The sequence below is a fragment of the Haliaeetus albicilla genome, chromosome 1 (assembly GCF_947461875.1).
Source record: "Haliaeetus albicilla chromosome 1, bHalAlb1.1, whole genome shotgun sequence".
NCBI classification, from domain to species: Eukaryota; Metazoa; Chordata; class Aves; order Accipitriformes; family Accipitridae; genus Haliaeetus; species Haliaeetus albicilla.
Genome location: NC_091483.1, coordinates 7,179,145 through 7,198,657, shown reverse-complemented (window position 1 = coordinate 7,198,657; position 19,513 = coordinate 7,179,145). Strand labels below are relative to the sequence as shown.

Below are 19,513 nucleotides of genomic sequence, written 5' to 3'. Positions count from 1 at the left end.
AGAAACACTAGGGGGGCAGAGGGGTTGTTTGGTTTGAAAACATAAGGTTAGCTGAATTTGCTGTTCACTTGTCTTTTCCTCCCCAGACACACAAAATACACAAACCCTGATTTTATACAAATCCAAAGCAGCTGGTCTACAGGATGCATTTTTTTCTCCTCATACATACATCTCTACTACAACTGGCTGCAATAGCTGTGAAGCTTTTAAAACAACTATAACTTGTTTGGTTTGCTGAACTGACAGGAGAGAAAACTATCAAGAATTTGAGGAAACTACTTCAAGTGGTTTTTTAGCTAGTCCAACTAAACAAAGATCACACGTCCATTTTATGAGCTCAAAGTCTTGCAGTTTTTTTCCAATTGGTGCAGATAGCCAAACCAGCGTTCCAGCACTGCACAGGAGCAGGAGTTGTCAGGGCTGTCCCCTGCAAAGGGTCTCAGTTACAGGTCTGGTGCTTCCCTCCCTGACGAATGCCCAAGGAAATTCCATTTAAACCGAATTAAGGCTCCCTGTTGCAAGCGCAGGGGAGATGTGAGCCCCACCACGTCTAATTATAGCCAACTTCTATTTACAGGTGAAGTCATACGGCAAGGAAAGCTACAGGGTAAGAGGATTCTGCACTCACGCTGCTCAGCTGCAGCAATTCAGTTTGGGGCGATGAATGAAACAGATTATTTAAGGACATGGGATTAGACCTGAAATCCTTCGATCCTCATTTCAGAACCCCAAAATCGGGAACGGTACTTCCCAACACAATCAGAGTTACAGGCTATGCTTCGGGATTGCTAACTCTCCAGTGCTTGGGTTTTGCTGGATTTAGCTTCACTGTTAAATACGTGCATGTGCAGAAGCAGGGAGCAGCCCCGGCCCCAAGAACGGATTCCTCACAGCCCCTGCCGAGAGCCACGAGAGCCCTATTTCACCTTTTCTCCCAGGCATCCTTGCCCTTAGACACGTATGAAACTAATCCACATTCCAGCGAGTCTCGACACGGCTCTTCCTGGATTTTGCTAGACCCCTGGAGCCGACCAGAGACATCCAGCAGAGCCGTGAATCACTGCTGAGACAGGGGGCCAAGACCCAAGCATTGGGAGAGCTTGCAGTCCCTGGCAGCTGTGGAGAGCACCGTCCCAGTCCCAACGCCTGCGAGGAAGCACGCTGCAATGCTACCGTACTTTGTATTAAAGCCTAATTGCCTCGACTAGCACCGAGTGTATTATCTAGCATCCTACTCAATACAAACTTTACATGATACACACTCAAATCAAGACCACAGTCCTAGCATTTCAGACACGGCATAAACGGAGCAAGTCTCTTTGTGCCAAAAAGCTAGTTTTGCAGTAAGTAAAGCTGTCACATCACTGTCACAGGATTACCAGCAATGATCCTTTAATAGACAATTAGATTTCATTACCTGGCAATATTTATTTCATCCACAAGGCGTACTGCAGCTTAGAAGGGGAAAACCTAAAAGCTGGGTGGTGAAAATCGAGCAGAATACCAACAAAGGATTAAGGGTTTAGGGCAGAAGGGAGTGTTTTGGATCTTTAAGTCTTAATCATCAGACATTTGAACTGACCCAGGATGGGTCTTCGTTTTGCTTTTTCATCTTTCATATCTTAAAACGATCCATACTTCTACCACATCTGGACCTAAGACATCGCAAACTTTGCTGTCCAATACCCAGCATCAGCATTTGGGTGAGTGCCCTGTGAAACACGCTGTGCTTACCGGGTCTTCACATTCTTGTTTTCTACAGCATAATATTATAGTGTTATCAGACCCAGGCAGGCTTAAATTTCAGTTTCTACATACTGAAACTCCTCCCTGCCCTGCATACTGCTGGCAAAAGCTTTGGCCGCGGTTGCTTCCTATGGGCTTCTCAAGGTGCATTTCCAGCTAAAAAAGGAAGCGGGAAATTATTTGTATTTCTGCTCGCCATTTCATCGCAAGCCAGACACAGATGGCTAACAGCTCAGGAAGGCTCAGTCCAGCCAGGGGTCCTTGCTGTCACACACGCACATTGGTTCAAAGTCTTGAAGCGGCAGCAGCCTCCTCCAGCTGCTGAGCAGCCTCGCTGGAAACCAGAGCAGGGCTTGCCATTCCCACTGCCAGACCCCAGCAGCTTCGCTCCTCGCAGCAGGACAGAAGTTGGACAAATATCCCAGGGCCTGGCAATGAAGTCATTAATACTGCGGTGGTTAGACCATCTGAGTCACCCCATACTCATCCATACCTGCCCACAGGCCAAGAGATGACCACTGACCGGGTGACACCATCAAAAAGCTTCAGGATTACAGTTTCCTCCTTGGCAGGGAACCCAATTGAATTATGTTGAAATATCGCTCGTTATGAGAAGTGCTCTGCCAATTTAAAGCAATTTGCGGCAGTCAGAGGCCTTCCAATGAAATGAGCCCTGAACTGCGAGTCAAACGACACGCACATTTTTCAGGTATTAGTCACTTTAATATTATTTTGAAATAGTAGTGAGTCAAACGAGCACCAGTGTAATTTCCACAGTTACAGAAAAGGGAAAACAAACCTAAATCAAATACTATTTTTTTTTCTTGTGCGTAACAGCAACATTGAGCAAGACTTGAAAGCCACCACATGTATTTTTTTGAAGCAAAAATGAATTCTGCCTGGGTTCCCAACTCCTATCATTCCCATCTCCCTCTCTGCTTGTCCTGGAACTAAACCAGTATCCAAAAATCCCAGCCTATTTTTGCTCGGTCTTCAGGGAGCTACACCAAGTTCCCTGAATCAGTTAACCCCAAAATCAGACACACATTAGCGCTGTGGCAAGGAACAAAGCAGGAAGACCCAGGCAGTGGTGTGGGAACTGAAATAGCACTGATTTAGGTCAGCTTGAGCTGTTGCAGAGTTCCACCCTGCAGGTTCAAGCAAGGCCTTTGCTAAAATTCAGCTAACAACACAGGTGTGATATAAGCAGAATATGTGGACTCAGTTTCTTTGTTTTTCAAGTGGGACCGAAAAAAGAAGTTCTTGCCAGCTTTTCTTCTAAAGAGTTCCCGTGGAAAACTTTTGAAGCTACTAAAGCTTGCTCTCCACTACAATTCTAACCATGTAAACTTAAAGAGTATGACCCTGACATTATGTAAACTAAAGAAAACCTGAATATGAGAACACCAGTGCATTAGTAAGGACAATATTTAAGCTCTGAACAAACTTCGAAATCTGGAGGTTCCTAACAGTGTCATGCTTATGTGCTAACTCTTTGGCTACAAGCCCATCCTCAAAAGCCTAGAGATGACTGGCATAGCAGGGTTACTCAGCTGAAACCCTAAGTACGGTCCCAGGTGAACTTAAGCAGCTCTAGCTCAGCTGTATATAAAAAGGGTTAAGGGGCCATTACTTGTTTTGGAAGTGTTGCAAGTAGTAGGTTTTTGGCTGCCTTTTTTGCATTCTTGTTTTTATATGCTGTTGTGTTTGCTGGCTTTTGTGTACGGGGCATGCTAACTATTGATTAAAGCCAAAAAAAAAAAAAAAAAAGGAATAATGTGATGGTACTGAAAGTGTGAAGAGTGTCAAAGAAGAAAGTTTTGAGATATCAGGCTGTGCCACAGGCTTTTACTCTGAAGACACATTTTTTGGGCAACAAACAACAGGAGCTTCTGCACACTTGGAGTTTCAGACAACCAGGTAATAACAGAAAAGAGCACTGCTTTTCTAGACTTAACTATCCAAGACTTTCTTGAGTAATACAGGTACAGAGAATATGAGATAGGGAGCATATAGTTAGCAGTATGAAATAGAATCTGTGATTTTTTTGTAAAGGAAAAGCCGAAAGCAGCCCTATAAACTGCATCAACACAATAAGAGAAAACAGGACACTGTGTTAGATATTAAGAAATTTCTTAACTCATAGTGTATTTTTTTTTGTATGGGTGGGGGAAATCAACAGCAGCTGTGAACATAGAAAAAGCTCTTCCATTACATAGCACATCCAAACACACCAAAGTAACTATCTCAGGGTTGCTATGAGGGATGAACTGCATCACTATCACTTCTAATAAAGCCACATCTCTTTTTCTGAAGGCAAATATCCCCCATCAAGCAGAAGGATTAATGTATGTTCAGTGGAAAGAGAAAGCCTGCTCAAAGCTGTTCAGATGATTTGGCATTTATGTTGCAGGAGGGCTTTGAAGCCAGATAGGTCAAAGTCCCTCAGAGCTATGTCCTGCTGCAAAAATAATGACCAGTCCCTTCCCCAGAGAGGTTAGAAGATGCATTTCTTAAATTACAGCGACTAGAATGTGTTGTTCCATTTAAGTTCTTTCATACCTTGATGCATAAATGAATTGTCTGTTTCTAACAAGGAAGTAAATAGAAAAGAGCTGCAACTTCATCTTGCTTCAGCCCAATGTTCGTGGATGTGTTGGCACAACTCAAAATCCTCGCCTCCAGCAGAGTGACATTCTTTGTGATTTTTTTTTCAGTCTCTGTATATAGATGAGTCAAACTGCCAAAGCATTTTGAAAACTATCCAGCAGACGGCCCTGAATCATTCCTCCTTCCTCTGCGCAGTAACAGCTTACTGTCCATCCATTTCCATATGGTGATCCCTCCCAGGAATTAAAAATCCTGCTGGTTGACGAGGCCAGAGTGTGTGTGTGCGCATGTATACACACAGGCATGTGTTATTTAACGTTGGAAAGTTGGACTGGAAGCTGGAAACCAGAGCCATTTTTATCTATGTATTTTGTAAACAGGACTAAATGGTTGCAAAGAGAGGAGAGGAAGGCCACTTGTCTGTAACAAGCACGCTCAGTTTTTATACGACTGGATGACAAAAGTCTCTCAACTTCAGCCTGCCAGAGGAGAAGGGGAAGTATAGCCAATACCCACAAATACAAAAACTGACTTAGAGTACTTTTGAGGGGGGATGAAGATCAATAAAGTAAGGTGATTGCTTAAGGCTATGTTAAGGGGATTTAAATCAAAACTGCTAATACTAGGATATGTATATATGTGTGTTAGCTTAAGGTAAACTACTTAGAATATCAGTATATATAGTATCTAGTGTAAATATGCTAGCAAGAAAATAGGCAAGGGGAATTTTGGTAGTCTTTTGCTTGGATCTGAATTGTCTTCATTGTGCTTTCCTGCAGGAACGGGTTCAACCACTGCTGCATACGCTGTCTCTACGAAGAGTTCAACGACCACTGTGAGTCTGACAACAGAAGTACTGTCTCTTTTCAGTTTCTTATTCCAAGTAACCTGATTGGGAATAGAGTTTATCAGTGAAACAAATAAAAATGCCTTATAATGTGTTTTTTTATTAAAAAGAGAAAATAAGCATTTTGTTACTGTCATTTCCCTATACTGAGATTTCAAACAATCTTTGACAAAAGTGTAACCAAAGTACATAAATAGAGACTACTTGGACACAAGTAAGTATCCTACCAACAGGAGGATAGTTGAACACTAAGTGGAAATAAATCACAAGGCAAAAGATGAAACTTGAAGTGAATATTAAATCGAAGGAATAACTACTAATATCTCAAGCTTAGCACCACGGAGCTAGCAACAAATGATGAAGTTCACAAGTACAACTAAAAAAAAATTTTTTATTTTGTAAATCTGTAAAAAGATGTATTTATTTTTGTATCATCCATCCAGGGAAATTGTTTCTCATGAGAAGGCGCACTGACTCTGCTGTGCAGAGGGCTCCACTACATGAACTCAGTAGGACTACCTATCTCTACTCACTAGCAATCTCTTATTTAGCAGGAAGAGTCTATATCAGAACTGTGGAAATCTAGAGCATTAAGGGTCATTTCCTTCTATCTCCTTTCAAGTCTGTAGCAACAGTAACTCTGCCTCTATAGTAACATGTAGACGGGGTCTCAGCCCAGTTAGCTTTTTTTAAATAACCTGGGCTCCAAGTGGGAAAGAGACAGGACCTTACTTCTGTAATGCTGTTAGAAAATTACATCAGCTTGTACTCCTCTCATCTGCTAATGCCTTTAAAAATACAGCAATGTAATACAGGGGTTTTCTTGAACCACATCAGTCATGCATCTAAAACCAAACTTGCTTTAGTAAGACCTTTGTTACTCTTAGGTTCAGTACTTAAATTCCTTAACTTGAAACTTTTAGGGAGTCTTCACACATATCGCAAGCTGAATGTTTTAATAAAACTACCACCTCTTCTACGTGATCAAGATAAATATTAGATGTAGAAAATATTTCAACAAAATAAACTTCAGAAGTAATTTTCATAGTCCTTCCCTGTAGCTATCACAAGGCAGATCTCCTTCAAGGACTATAACTTTATGTTTAAGCAGACGTAGAAGGACCTGAGTAGTGGGATCTCTATACTGATGGTGAGAGGATGAAAAGCTGTTCCTCTAAGCTATAAGTGGCCAGGAAGCATGTTTGTCCTGAGAGACGGAAGGGAACAGATTCTACCTATGGTGTTGCCCCTGCCTAGCAATTTTATCTTTGCCAGAGTCAAGGGAAACTTGCAGCCATCCACCAGGTATGGAACGAGGTTGCATGGGCAGGAGGCTTCTTCATGGAGTAACTTCAGGGTTGGGAAGAGAGCACTACTGTTTCATAAACTTGGCTGACAATTTAGAAAGCGTTGCAGTCCTTACCAGAACGGTGGCAATCCTGTGAGAACCTGCATGCAGGATTTCGGACTTGCACTCACCCACTCCAGCTAGCGAACCCCAAAGTGTGGTGAAAAGGACATGTCGACAACAAGCACAGCAACAATACGATGGAATTTTTCCAAACCTTGCTGTAGTTTTTATTCCATGTGGTACTTAGATTAGGCTCAGCAAGAGGAGGCTATTTAAGTTTCACATGTTCAGTTTCACAGAAAATCCTCTCTTTGCTCATTAGCGAGCTCTTCATCGTGCAGGAGGTGCAGCGTTTCACAGTGATCCGCTACAGGCTGTCATACAAAGGGACTGTTTTCAGGGACTGAAAACACAGTCACTGTTACCTGAACTATGCAGCTTTCTTCCTTTCCAGTAAGGAATTGCCTATGCCTGGTACACAGGTTAGGGTACCGGCTCAGCTCATGGAGAGCTGCTCACGTGTTGTCAAGTGTCCGTAAGGCAAGTAAAACATGATGCAGGACCAGCTGCAGCGACGTTCAGCGACCGCATCCTGCGAGGCTTCTCGCCTCTTCTGCCTGTCTTGACACATGGCACAAGCCTGAGCGCAGGGAAATTCAAGTTAGGGGTGGGAATAGTGAAACTCAAGAGGTAACCAAGAACCTGCAGCTGATAGTAAATTCAGTGGCAGTGGGATCCAGGGGCCTTCACATTACCACTTCAACAAAGACTGTAAAAGCCCAGAGAAGCATAGAAAAATCATAGAACCAAACCCTGGTGGAAAAAAAAAACAAACAAACAAACAAAAAAACCCAGCAAAAGCCAAGGGGAGGAGTGGGAAGGGAGGGAACGCGCTGTATTAGATTAATTCTAGAGCCAACTGGCACCTGTTTGATGGAAATGCTAATTTGTCCTACTGACATACACCCACTAATTATTTCCCCTGTTCCCTCATCTCTTCTAAATGAAGTATAGAGTTTTTTCTTAAATCACAGGTAATGCAAGAATATCCAGGTTTCCACCCTTCCTTTTCCTCTGTGTCACACCCCCACTTACAAGAACAGCTGAACTACTTACTGCATGGAAATACTATGTAGCATTACACAGTTATTTTTAATTTCTGTACTTAATTAACATTTCAGTCCTTACTCCAAAAGAACAGTTTCTGCTCTATTTGAAGTAGTCTGTTACCTCTTATTGCGTACATGACAACTCTTGAATATCTGCATCAAGTCAGAGAGGAATACCTGCCTTTGTCTGCAGATGCCTTTTATATTTACTGCTTTCAGAGGAGCTCTTAGGGGCTAGTTTACAAGCCAATACAGGGCAGGTAGCTCCTCAAAAGCAAAGCTCTGCTTAACAGAAATGCATACAAGGGATCTATTATAGGGCAAGAAGACTTTAAACAGACAACCTGTAAATAAACCTAATAAGAAGCCCCCAGAGGGATGGTTTAAATAGCACATTTATTTACACAAGTATTCCAAGCTAGTTCAAAGAAATGACCCATTTGCAATGCCACCCCATCCCCTGGAGAGCGCCGGTCTTTTAATAAGATACAGGACACAGTGGCTTAAAGGATTAGAAACTGAAGTCACTAGGAATCTGGGGAAGACTGTGCCGGATCAGTAGCAAGCATCAAGACAAAACACTGTCCTGGGCTTTGCACACAGAAGAAAAGCAGCTGTGCATGGCTGCAACTTAAAGCAGGAGGTTTTCCTAGTACCAGTTGAACAGCGGTAGGACTGGGGAGACAGAAAGCTTACACCACCAAGAACTGAATAAGCTTAAAGTGTCGTGGTGTGCGAGCATCCCGTTGAGCCTCTAGGGAAAGAGCTGTTTTATTGACAAGCCTAATCCAACACCTCAGCTCATTCAGTCACTTGCTTAGAAACGATAAAGACCCTGTTCAGGTTGCTCTGAGCCAACACCTTGTCTCATTCAACTCCTCAGGATCAATAATTGGAGAGAAGTCAGTTATCGACCTGTTTTTTGAGCAAAACTACACCAGAATTATTAATTCACACACACCACTGCAGCAACTTGGAAGTGGTCTTCTCAATGAACATTTCCTCCTTTCTTTAAAATACAATTTGAATCATTAATAACCTTTCATCCTTCAAAGAAAAGTTCATGCTAGGAGAAAAGAACAAATGAGATTATTTCCGTGGCTACGACGTTATCTTGCCCTTTAAGTGGTAGGCTGCCAACACTTCAAGAAAATAAGCAAAGCCCAGCAGCACTTCAGCTACTCTCCCTTTATGATAGAAAGATAATGGCCAGCTTATCACTCACGATCTGTTCTTTGCAGCAATAATTAACAGGGAAATCTGCCACCATAAAACTTACTTCAAACAGCTTTAAAGTTACAAGGCCTGCCCTGTTCAACTAAAGGTAGATTTGGATGAGTCAAAGCTCAAGATTTAAAAAAAAAACAAACAAACACCCCCCCCCACCCCCCCCCCCCAAAAAGAGATAAAAAAGCCAGAGGGAAAAAAGTACACACCAATAGTGGAAACTGTTTTGCAATCGCTGGCATAATAAATTAGCCATTTTCATATTACAGCCCAGTTTCAACAGGCCATAGGATGCTGCACTAGCGCTTAAAGTAGCTAGGCTTGTATGCTCAGAAGAGGAGGAGAAAGAAAAGCAATCTCTTTAAAATAAAGCAGTTTATAGGCATAAACCCCTTTCTCAGTAGGGTATATTTAAATGTATTTTATTTCTTTAATCAAAGAAGTAAAAGAGCTTGCCTGGTAGCCTGAGAAGAGCATATTATTTGGATATCAAAAGATAGTTAGTTCAGCTGCTTCTGTATCTGATTATCCAAATCTTTCCTGTGTGCATTTACACCACACTTAACCTTCCAAACACTAGATGTAGTTTTAAAATACATGTTGATGAGTAACATATACTCTTCTAGTTGTGTTCCAGCAAGGTGGAAGACAAGAAACTATAGCAACAATAGCCCAAGACAATCTCTCTGGGGACCAGGAAATTAACCTCTAACAAAAGTGAGATGCAGATATCTGGAGGCTAATTCGCTATGAGCATCTATGAAATCTGACCGCAATAAGACACACGAGAGCTGTGTTGTCCAGTGGGTCAACATGCTACCCAGTGCAGCAGGTATCCTGCTCTCTAAACCAAAATTAGCAGAAGGCTAATTCTCTTGCCCAGAACGATCACTGTAATATTTAGTTTATTAGAGGGAAGCAGGCCATACAGGAACAAACCCTGAGGTATATGTCAGCTGGCAGGGGACACGGCCAAGAGCTGACATGAATTGCACTCGTTCCTCTGTTAGAAGACAGGTTGAACTTGGGTGGATTCTTCTGTTCAGCCACTTGAATGGATTTCATCTAAAGTGTGTGCATTACCTAACCAGGCAATTGCTTTGGCAATTTTTGCTGAAGTTTTTCAAACAAGTCAGCTTTCTGTTATTTCTTAATATGCTAGCATGTGAGAAGTTAATTCAAGAGTTCCCTAATATTTGTGTTTGCAAAGGCTTCCTCGCAGTCCCTCCTCCTTCCCTGTCACGCTGAGTTTTGGTCACAGTCCTTTGCTGTGGATTCAGAGTTATGCAAGCCACCGGGCACTGTTGGAAGAGCTGCGGAGGTCCAAGCACTCGTGACACTAAATGCTGTAAAAAGCTGAAAAGAAGATAATGATATCTGAAAGAAAGTTAAAGAAGAGAAATACAGTCCGAAGCCCTGGCCCTACCAAGCATCACTCACCGCTGGGTAGCACACTCACCACTGCTTTACAGAAATGGAGCCTAAAGCAAGAGAGCAGACACAGGGGCTATGTGGAAGAGGCCGGTACAGATTCAGGAATGCTGTAGCGTTGTTGACAGCTTGAGGTTTTAAAGCACATAATTTTCCAAGTAGAAAATACTTCTGAGTTGTACTCATCTCCCCACATATGCGTCCAGAGTTGTTTTGTCCATACCTGCAGCTGCCATGAAATAAGTGGCCATCAATTTAAAACTGAACGGTTCCACCTTTACATGCAGAGGGAGCTTTATTTTGCAGCACCTAGGGGTTACTGTAGCAGGCAGAAAAACATCTTGCAGTTCACCACAGGACTAGTCACTGTGCAGTCTTCAAGTCAAACCATACACCAAAAAATACATCAAAGAATGAAACGGATATCCTAAGGTCACAGCCTCACTCAGACTTTGCCACATAAGTCTGCAAAAAGGCTATATAACCTTGTAATCCAAGACATTTCAAAGAGATCTTAGTCCTGTAAAAAATCCAAATGTCCTACTCTATCCACAGGTCTCAAATAATTAATGTATGTGTTTTTCTCATCCACTCAAAATATTCCTAATTAATCCGATGAACTCTACTCCTTCACAACCTGTCGCTCCAGACTAAGGAGGAGAAGACAGAGGATCATCGCACAGGTACAAAAATGAGCCTAGAGATTGAACTACTCCCAATGGTAAGACATAATTTGGCTGGAGGAAAAAATGCAAGCCAAGGGCCATCTGACAATCTGAACCCAACTCTTCCTGGCACTTCTGACTATATTCTGGTATGTGAGAAGTTTGCCTGGCCCCGTTTTCCTTTTGCCGTCCTAACTTTCCAAAACAAAAAGGGATTAGAGGAAAGGCGTTCACAAGTGGAAATTTCTGCTGGGTGGATAATTCATCCTGTGCTAGCTCTCTCTTACTTCCAGGGCCAGTTGTAAATTCATGTAACAGAATAAATATAAGTTGAATTTTAAGGTATAGAGGAAGCAGTAACCAGTTTTGTGAAACTACATTCAGCACTGCCCCAATTGGCCTTTTCCTGCCCAGAGCTGCAAGTTCCATGAGTCTAAGAAAATGCAAGAAGAGTGTTTTCTTTTACCTGGAGAGCACAGTTTCTGACAACTGTTCTGCTTTTATGTCCCTTGCAAATCAGTTTTAAGTTCCCTATGTGCATCAGCAGGAAGCTCTGTTTTGCAGCAGCCTGTCATGTGTGCAAGAGCAGAGCAGTGCATACCGATACGTGCTCTGACAAGAAGCGAGTGAACCAACCCTTTCCGAAAAGCCAGGAAACGCTGGCAGTTACGCAGCACTGGTACCAGTTCCTATCTGCATTTCTCCCAACAGACAACTGAGTGACAAGCCTATGCTTTCACCCCGAGCGTTTTAATTCTGCTCCAGCTCTAGAAGAGCAACTAGAAGAGCAAAGGATATTTTCCACATATCAAGGCTGACTCCAGATAAAAGATATTTACTTGAGGGAGATACACCCCCTGCCCCTAGTGCCATTGGGAAGCTTATTGACTTCACACAAGTCCATACGGCAAGCAAGTCTTGGGTGCACATTCACTGCCACCCCCCAAGAGCAAACTGCCTAGCTTTCATGGAAGAGACAAATGCATCCAGAGTGTTTGAATAAGACCCTTCCATTGGAAGCTCTCAAATACTGGTTTTAGGCCATGAAATCTTAGCATTAAGCACCAGGAGTAGGAATGGCTGCAGGCCACGTAGCTGAAAACATAAAAACCTGCGGGACCCCTCCACTCCATTGTTTACAAAACACAGGATGGTAATATCCAGCAAAGCATACGAGGTATGTTTGCTGCTTTCCCCCTTTCTCAATTTTCTTGCGAGTTCTGCCTGGAAAAAAACAGCTAAAAATCTGCAGAAATAAGTCTTCCTCAACACGCTTCTCTCTCTACATACTTAAAGCCAAGCCAGAACCTTCTGAGAGCACCTTTAGATTGATTTCTTAGGAAGAAAAAAAAGCAAAACTAATATGTGATTAGAAGGCGCAAAGATGTTCAGTCAGATGGAAGCATTCCTGAAAAGCGAGGTGAAAACTACACCATCAATTCATTCCGCTGCCCTAAAGGGTAAACAGCAAACTTGAGCACAATCTACAAATCTCAACTATTATTAACAGCTTGACCAAACATGGCTGGTTCTTGTAGTGATGTTTGTACTTGTGAAATCCAATGAACTAAAATAATATGTTGGATGGACCCTGACACCAAAGCAAAGAGGACAAAAAGAAGAGGAGGTCGCTTTGCACTATTGTTCCCAATGTGAGGTTCAGGTCCCTCGCTCAGAGAAGAAACTTGCTAAAAAAAGCTGTTTCAGCTGGTAATGGACACTGAAAGAAATGAAAACAAAAGAGGCTTTCTGGGTCTCAAACTTACCCAAAATGCACACATCTCTAGCTTTCACAAAACTTTGCTTACCAGCCCATAAAGACCTCATTTTCAAAATTACCTGTCAGTAAAGCAGTTTTCTGGAGCCGTCAGAATGTCTTAAGGAAACCAAAGCCATTTTTTACATGGGGAAAGCTCCCTTTTCAATACTGGGACCCTGCAAGGTGACGGTTATGTATCCCTTCTGTCTGTAGCTGTGAGTTGTGGCATGCGTATTGCTAAGCAGAAGGCAATTCCCTTTCCCCCTCACTACTCCTGAGAAGACCTTCCTTCTCCCTGCCCACCCCAAAAGCAGACAACAAAAACTCCCTCCGCAGCAACACAAGGTTAAACATTCCTCTTTTGCAACTTGCAGAGCTGCCTTGGCCCACGAATAGTTTTTGCCTTTAAAAAGCATTTAAGATAGCTTAACTGGGTTTTTTAGTTTCAGGTGGTTTTAAGGAGGAGACTGGGAGCTGTTGACTTGCAGTAGTAGCTGTGGAAGGATTGGTGGCCAGGATAAAGGACCCTTACTCGGGAGCTTTGGTTTGCGTTCCCCTTTCCGACACAGGCCTCTGGAGATCACAGGTGGGCGCGTAAGTCGGGAAAGGCAAAGGCCCATGGGCTCTTCAGAGGAGAGCTGCCTCTGGTAGTTTCCCAGCCAGAAAAATTCCTGCTGCTCCTAGCTGAGGGCCCAATAGGTTTTCCTTTACGCTTCGTTTAGGGTAACGAATAATCATGATTCACATCGGCGGGGATGATGGCAGGGTGCTCTGAAGGATTAGTCAGTTTGTGTGTGTAAACAGTCAAAGATTTACCAATCCTCAAGCTGCAAATGGCGGGGGGGGACAGACCCAAAACTGAAAACCCTTCTGAAGATCCATCACCCCATGGACTCAGAAAGTATATGCCCCCTCCTGAGGGTTGTCATCTTTATTCCCTCAAGTGGACCTGCTTGAATTGGAGCCTGGCAGCAGTGCTGCTGTTTTGATCCTGAGATCGCTATTTTTGACACTGCCACTTTTAACCATCAGTGTCACAAGCAAGCCTCAGCTTGCTTTTGGCAGCGAGGTAATGAGCAAAAACACCTCCTCTTCCTCTCTCCTCTGGCCCTACTCTCATTGTTGTGCTCAAAGTGGAAGTTTCACTTTCTCCAACCTGTTTAGTTTTGACAAAAAGAAGTATTTAATTTCTCTGCTGCTGTGAAATCTGCCTGCAGACAATGTACATGTGGTGTTTATTTAAAATATGCACCTATACCACAGACTTCATATCCTAGGAAATCTGCAGATAAGAGTCCTACAGCCCCTTTAACCTCATTTAATATACCTTTCTCAGAGAAAACATAAAGCTCCTTTACAGGCAAGCAGAACGTGAAAGACGATAACCCGTTTAGCGAAATGCTACGCATAAACAGCTACAATGCTGTGCAATCATAAAACGCCATTAATCATTTACATCAGGAAATGCCAAAGTAAGGGTGAACACACGCAACCTTATCTGTTCCTCGTGTACACATGAGGTTACAAGCTTTGGTTAAATTACTTCTATGCTTGACACACAACGGCTAAATGGGGTTCTGTTCCTTGGCCCTGGGTACTGACTTCATACAGCTTCAAAAATCTCTGTGTTCACTGACTACACGTGAGTTGTAGCTAAAACTGTCTGGAGCTGCTTTTTCTTCATCTTGGAGCATTTTTATCAGTGCTGGTTTGATGTCTCCCCTTGCAAGGGATAAAATTTGTTTCTTGTAGAACATCATATAATGCATTTCTGCCTTATATAAGCCATTTCTGCCTACCTTTAATCATATTTTCAATGACCACCTCTCGAACCCTGGAGGGAAAGCTTTCTGGTAGTGTCTGAACACTGTTAAGTTTCTTCTTGATCCTCTGAAGGGAAATGCGCAAGTGACTGCAAAACTTGTTCTTCTAAACAGGATTCCAGAGCACCTTTTCTGGAGAGATTTTTTTCCCGTGCTCTCTTTTATTCAGAGTAATTCCAGTTTGGGGTTGGGTTTTTTCCGTGGACTTTTTTTCTCTTGCTTTCAACTTTGAGAGGCGTTTTCTCCCAAATAATAGAAACCTAGTCACATCCAGTACCTTGCCATTACAAGTAGGTATCACGTAGCCCTTCTGTGAATTTAACAAGCTTCAAACAAAGCCAGTCAGCGTGTTCAGCTAAAGGCCTTACACGTTCCTCTCTGCACCCTATTCTGAGATCTATGCCAAGGCACTCCTGAAAGAGGCACAAATAGATCCAGTAAATCCTGTGCATATAAAGTCTTTTTGCTATTTTCCGTGGGATACTTCAGAGTTTACTTTGTCCGCTCTGAGTTGTTCGATCTTTTTTTGGGGGGGGGGGGGGGGGTCTTGTGGCGCAGGGTACATGTGTGAAGTTTGCTGACGTGGACCTGAGATGCACGAGCCTTTTAAGATGGGGAAGGAGAGCAAGAGAATTCCAGAAACATTGTCACCAGCTAAAGATACCAGTGAAGAAACGTCCTAAGACAGTCTCTTTTTTTATCATTACAGGTGAGATGGAGAAGCTGTACAGACAAATCACTGAAACCCAAAGAATTAATGAAAAGGTGACGTTCCACGGTACTGTCGCTGCTGATCTAAGAATCAACACTTCTAAAACACATGAACACCCTGCAGCCTCCATTTCCTGTTTTTTTTATTTATTTACCATCAGGTTAGTGAGCGAAAGAGGCTCAGCACAGGGTCCAACGTGTGGCAGGGCTGGAAGCAAAGCAGCACTTCCCCTTCCGGCACCAGCAAAGTTCAGTCCGCTCAGCTGGGATAACTGCACCATCAAAACAGCTTGCTGCGTGTTTTGACGTGCACGTTAACTGATAACCTGACAAATGGAGGAGAACGCGCAGCTCTTGGATTTAGTCACAATTTCTACGCAGCCTTCCAGAGCGATGGAAGACCTGACCGCCGGGTGTCCTGAGCAAGGTAAGTGCAGCATTAAAGGCAGCTTGCTCCCCTAGCCTGAGCCACCAGTGGTGCACAGGGGACATAGACAAATGCAGAGGAGAGCTATCTCTATCTTTACAGTGCTACCAAATCTGCTTGAGACAGGAGAAACGCTCTGTTGAACTGAAGAAAGCAAGTAACAAGCACTCAAGCCTTGATTACAGGCTATCATCAAGAGAACCACAGAATTTTGGGGGAAAAAAAAAAAAAATATTACAAGAGGCTTAGCATTTAATGCTTTAAAGTAGTAAATCCACAGCAAATCCTCCTGAATCTAAATATGCCTAAGACATAGTTTAACTTATTTTTTAAAGTTTTCTCAAATGCCATGTTATGCTCCCAAACAACTAAGCTCCACCGTTACGTTTGCTTTCGCGGTACTCTGCAAATCAGGTTACATCCAGTGCCTCGAGTGCCCTTTTGGCATCCCAAAAGCTCTTTCCAATAAATAGTAAGCAAGCCATTTATTTGTATTTATCTTCCTTTTTAAACTCAAGTAACCCAAAACTGTCCAAAAGATTAAAGCTGATCTAAGCAGTAATTTTTTTTTTGCAGTTAAAGAAAGCTTGCTCTAAAATTATGCATGTTACTGACGCATAATTTTACCACTTAAAAACAGAATGCCCTCAGAAAGGTTTTAATAAGAAAAAAGAAATACACCTCCCCACTTGTGCACATTGACTCTGAAGAAAAAAGCAGCTGCTGCGATCTATCTAAACGTCTCAGTGTTTTAGATTTCAATTAAGTAAAGACTTACCCCAGCGTGGAAATTAATTAATTTTTCTCCAACGGTGCCTTTTCATTTTACTACCAGAGTCCACACACACCTTGGGATCGCTTTTTGGCTTATTTCTTGTAAGACTGGTGTGAAAGCTAAATACTACTGTGCTTGGCAAACTTGGTCAAAAGCCTGCCTCGTCTTTCGCTAAAACAAGATTGTTAATGAAAAACAACCACAGTCCACGTGGAAAAAAAAATAATAATCCCAGCTTATCACATGAAATGGAAGTTTATAAACACCTTTGGATGGAAAGAAAACCAGTAGCAGCCATAACATCACTTACTTCCACGAGAGAATTCTCACTGCGAACGTGACCGAGCTTCTATGGACCGTGGATGGGAAGAGGAGAGCCACACACAGAAAATACACCCTTGACCAGTCGTCCCTTCCAAGCCAGGCAAATAAATGTCTGATTACACTACATCCCTGGGAGCACAGTGCTTTACTGGCAGCAGCACCGCTACCAGGACAGGGAAAAACACCCTTTAAAAACGAAAACAAGCTATATCAGTAAAAGTGCACTTTTGCAGATAACTGCTTCTACAGCTGGGGCTTCTGCTGGCACAGCTATGTCAGTCACGGGTCACACTTCGTCACAGTGCTCGCAGACAGAGCTGTGCCAGCAGAAGTTTACCATATAGACCTGGTGGGAAACTCAACAGCGACTAAAATGAATCTGCAAAGTTTCGTGGTTTTCATGCTGCTGCCAAACTAAGTTTTTCTAACAGTCTGATGATGGGTAGTCTTACTCCTGTGCTGCTGACACGTTAGGATCTCGGTTTCCAAGGACAGAAGAAACCTAAACTTAGCTCAGGAATGTGGCAATACCTATCAGTCATTTACATTGTACTTTATCCTTCAATTAAATACACAGACTAAATTAGAAAGAGCAGTTGTAGGAAGAAAAGATAGAACGGAATAAATGAAATTCTGCTGTACTTTAGCACTCAGAGTAGACCGCCCTCACTTTTAATAGTAAGAAAAGAACAAAACTGAAAGTGTTTAACGGGATTTGTTTAGCAGATAGCAAAGCACTGCAAAATTCCCACCGTTCAGTTAAACTGAACAGTCAAACTGTAACGGGGCTTTTGTCATCTTCAATCATCTTTGAAGACAGCGGGCAAGGAGATTTAACACCCGAGTTGGCACTCAAACATAAGTTCTATTCGGATGAAGCGACACAATACTACGGGTCGTGTGTACGGTGATGTGTATCGTTATTCCAGAGCACGGAGCAGCAAGACGTCAGAAGTGTGCGCTGCTGATCTGTTCTGGAGCAAAATCACAAAATCAAGCTGTAAATAAACTCCCACCACCCTCCATGAGGGAAAAGAACGCTACAGGCAAGCGCTTCGGTGCCTCTGAACCTGCTTGCATTCAATAATGAATAAAGCCGTCTGAAGCGCAGGGCTGTGGAAAGAAGGGCTACGTACAGGAAGTCAGGTCAGGCTGCGGTGCTTGCACGCAGTGCAAAGTAAACCTCAAATGTAAAGCCTGCCTTTATCTTTTGTGAGGTATCGCCAGCACGTGGCCGTACCGAAAGCAGGCTGCGTTTTGGAAGAGCAACGTTTGGCAGTACAAATTTCACTGTCGCTTCCTATTTTGATAGGGAGAACACAGAAATAAAATCACTGGCATTGCTGCGTTTGTAAAGGCCGTGCTCAACCTTCGTCAGAGCTTTCTGGCCCTCCAAATTGGGATATGGCTTCTAAGAATTCCTTGGGTTGTATCACACAGAAGACTTTGTTGTTCGAAACAACGTACTTTTTTTTTTTAGGAGAAAAAAAAAAAAGGCACCAGGGCAAAAACATCTCAAAGGAATGGCAGAGGCTAAAAATAGACACATTATCATCACTTTCATTATCAGCCATGTCTACACACACAAGAAGTATAACCGTGAGCAACTTCAGGATGAGGCGTTTTCCCCTCCAGGATGGTTTTAGGTTGCAGGGGAGCGCGTTTGTGCTTGGCTGAGCAGTGCAGCGACACAGAGGGGGGTTGGCACAGGTATGAATTTAATTGTAGCAACCCACCCCCCCCCCCCCCCCCCCCCCCCCGCTTAAACAAGGCCAGCTAAAATTCTTATCAGCAGGCCAGCTCATGGTAAGTTGTAACTCCCCAAAGCAAATACTTAGCCTATTCAAAGTTTCAAAAATGGCCTGATAAAGTCTACTTCTCTAAAGCTTTCAGAAGGTTAGATAAAACTTGGTGTGGCCACAAAACGGCAGAAAGTAACCGAGCCCTCCGCCATATTTACTAAGAGTACTTAAGTTCAAAAAGCAAGCCCCAAACTGTTACAAAAACTCTGTGTTTAGGTGCATTACTTCATTTGCAAGCACCACCGCCTGAACTCCAAGCCCAGCTTTTATTGCAGGTGACGTCCCTGCCATCTTCCTCGTACGGGACTGCTGCGGACCACCGGGAAAAAGCGGCGAGACCCGCATCTCCCCCAAAACACCCTCGCCGACCCCACTGCCGGCTCACCCACGGTGCCAGGCGAAGGTCCCATCGCGGGATGCTGGCCGGCCCGGAGGGGATCGGGGCCGAGCGCTTGCTTTCGCCCCACAACCGGGGTTCGCCTCGTGGTTGGGGTTTGCCTCATGGTTGGGGTTCGCCTTGTGGCGGGGGTTCACCTCACGGTTGGGGTTCACCTCACGGTTGGGGTTTGCCTCACGACCGGGGTTCGCCTCACAGCCGGGGTTCGCCCCACTGCTGCCGTCTTCAGCCGGGGTTACGGGGTGAGCCTGGCATCCCCAAAAGCATCTTTTTGGGGGGGGCTACCGCCAACGCCGCCGCGGCCCAGCCTCCGGGGGACCCCCGCTCCCTCCTCACCCCCGGTCCCTCGGGGGGGGGGGGCCTATTCCCCTCCGGGCCGCCCCTCACCGGGGATCTGCCCGCCATACACACCCCCCCCCCAAACCCCGTATCCGCGGATCCGTGTGCCCGTGAGGGCGCGGAGCGACGGCTGCGAGGCGGCCCAGGCCGCGGCGGCCGCCCCGGGGTGC

At 43.9% G+C, this 19,513-nt stretch overlaps 1 protein-coding gene across 2 annotated transcripts in view; it reads right to left on the bottom strand.

Annotated features, from left to right (window-relative positions):
• Positions 1-19,513, bottom strand: part of CNOT6L (CCR4-NOT transcription complex subunit 6 like) — a 38,175-nt gene that overhangs the window by 18,388 nt on the left and 274 nt on the right. The window contains exon 1 of one of the 2 annotated variants that reach the window (XM_009922586.2): positions 16,792-17,322. The exons of the other annotated variant lie outside the window; for it this stretch is intronic. The gene's annotated coding sequence lies outside the window, so the exon portion shown is untranslated. Of the gene's footprint in view, positions 1-16,791; positions 17,323-19,513 lie in introns of those variants that run through there. 2 annotated transcript variants of the gene reach the window in all.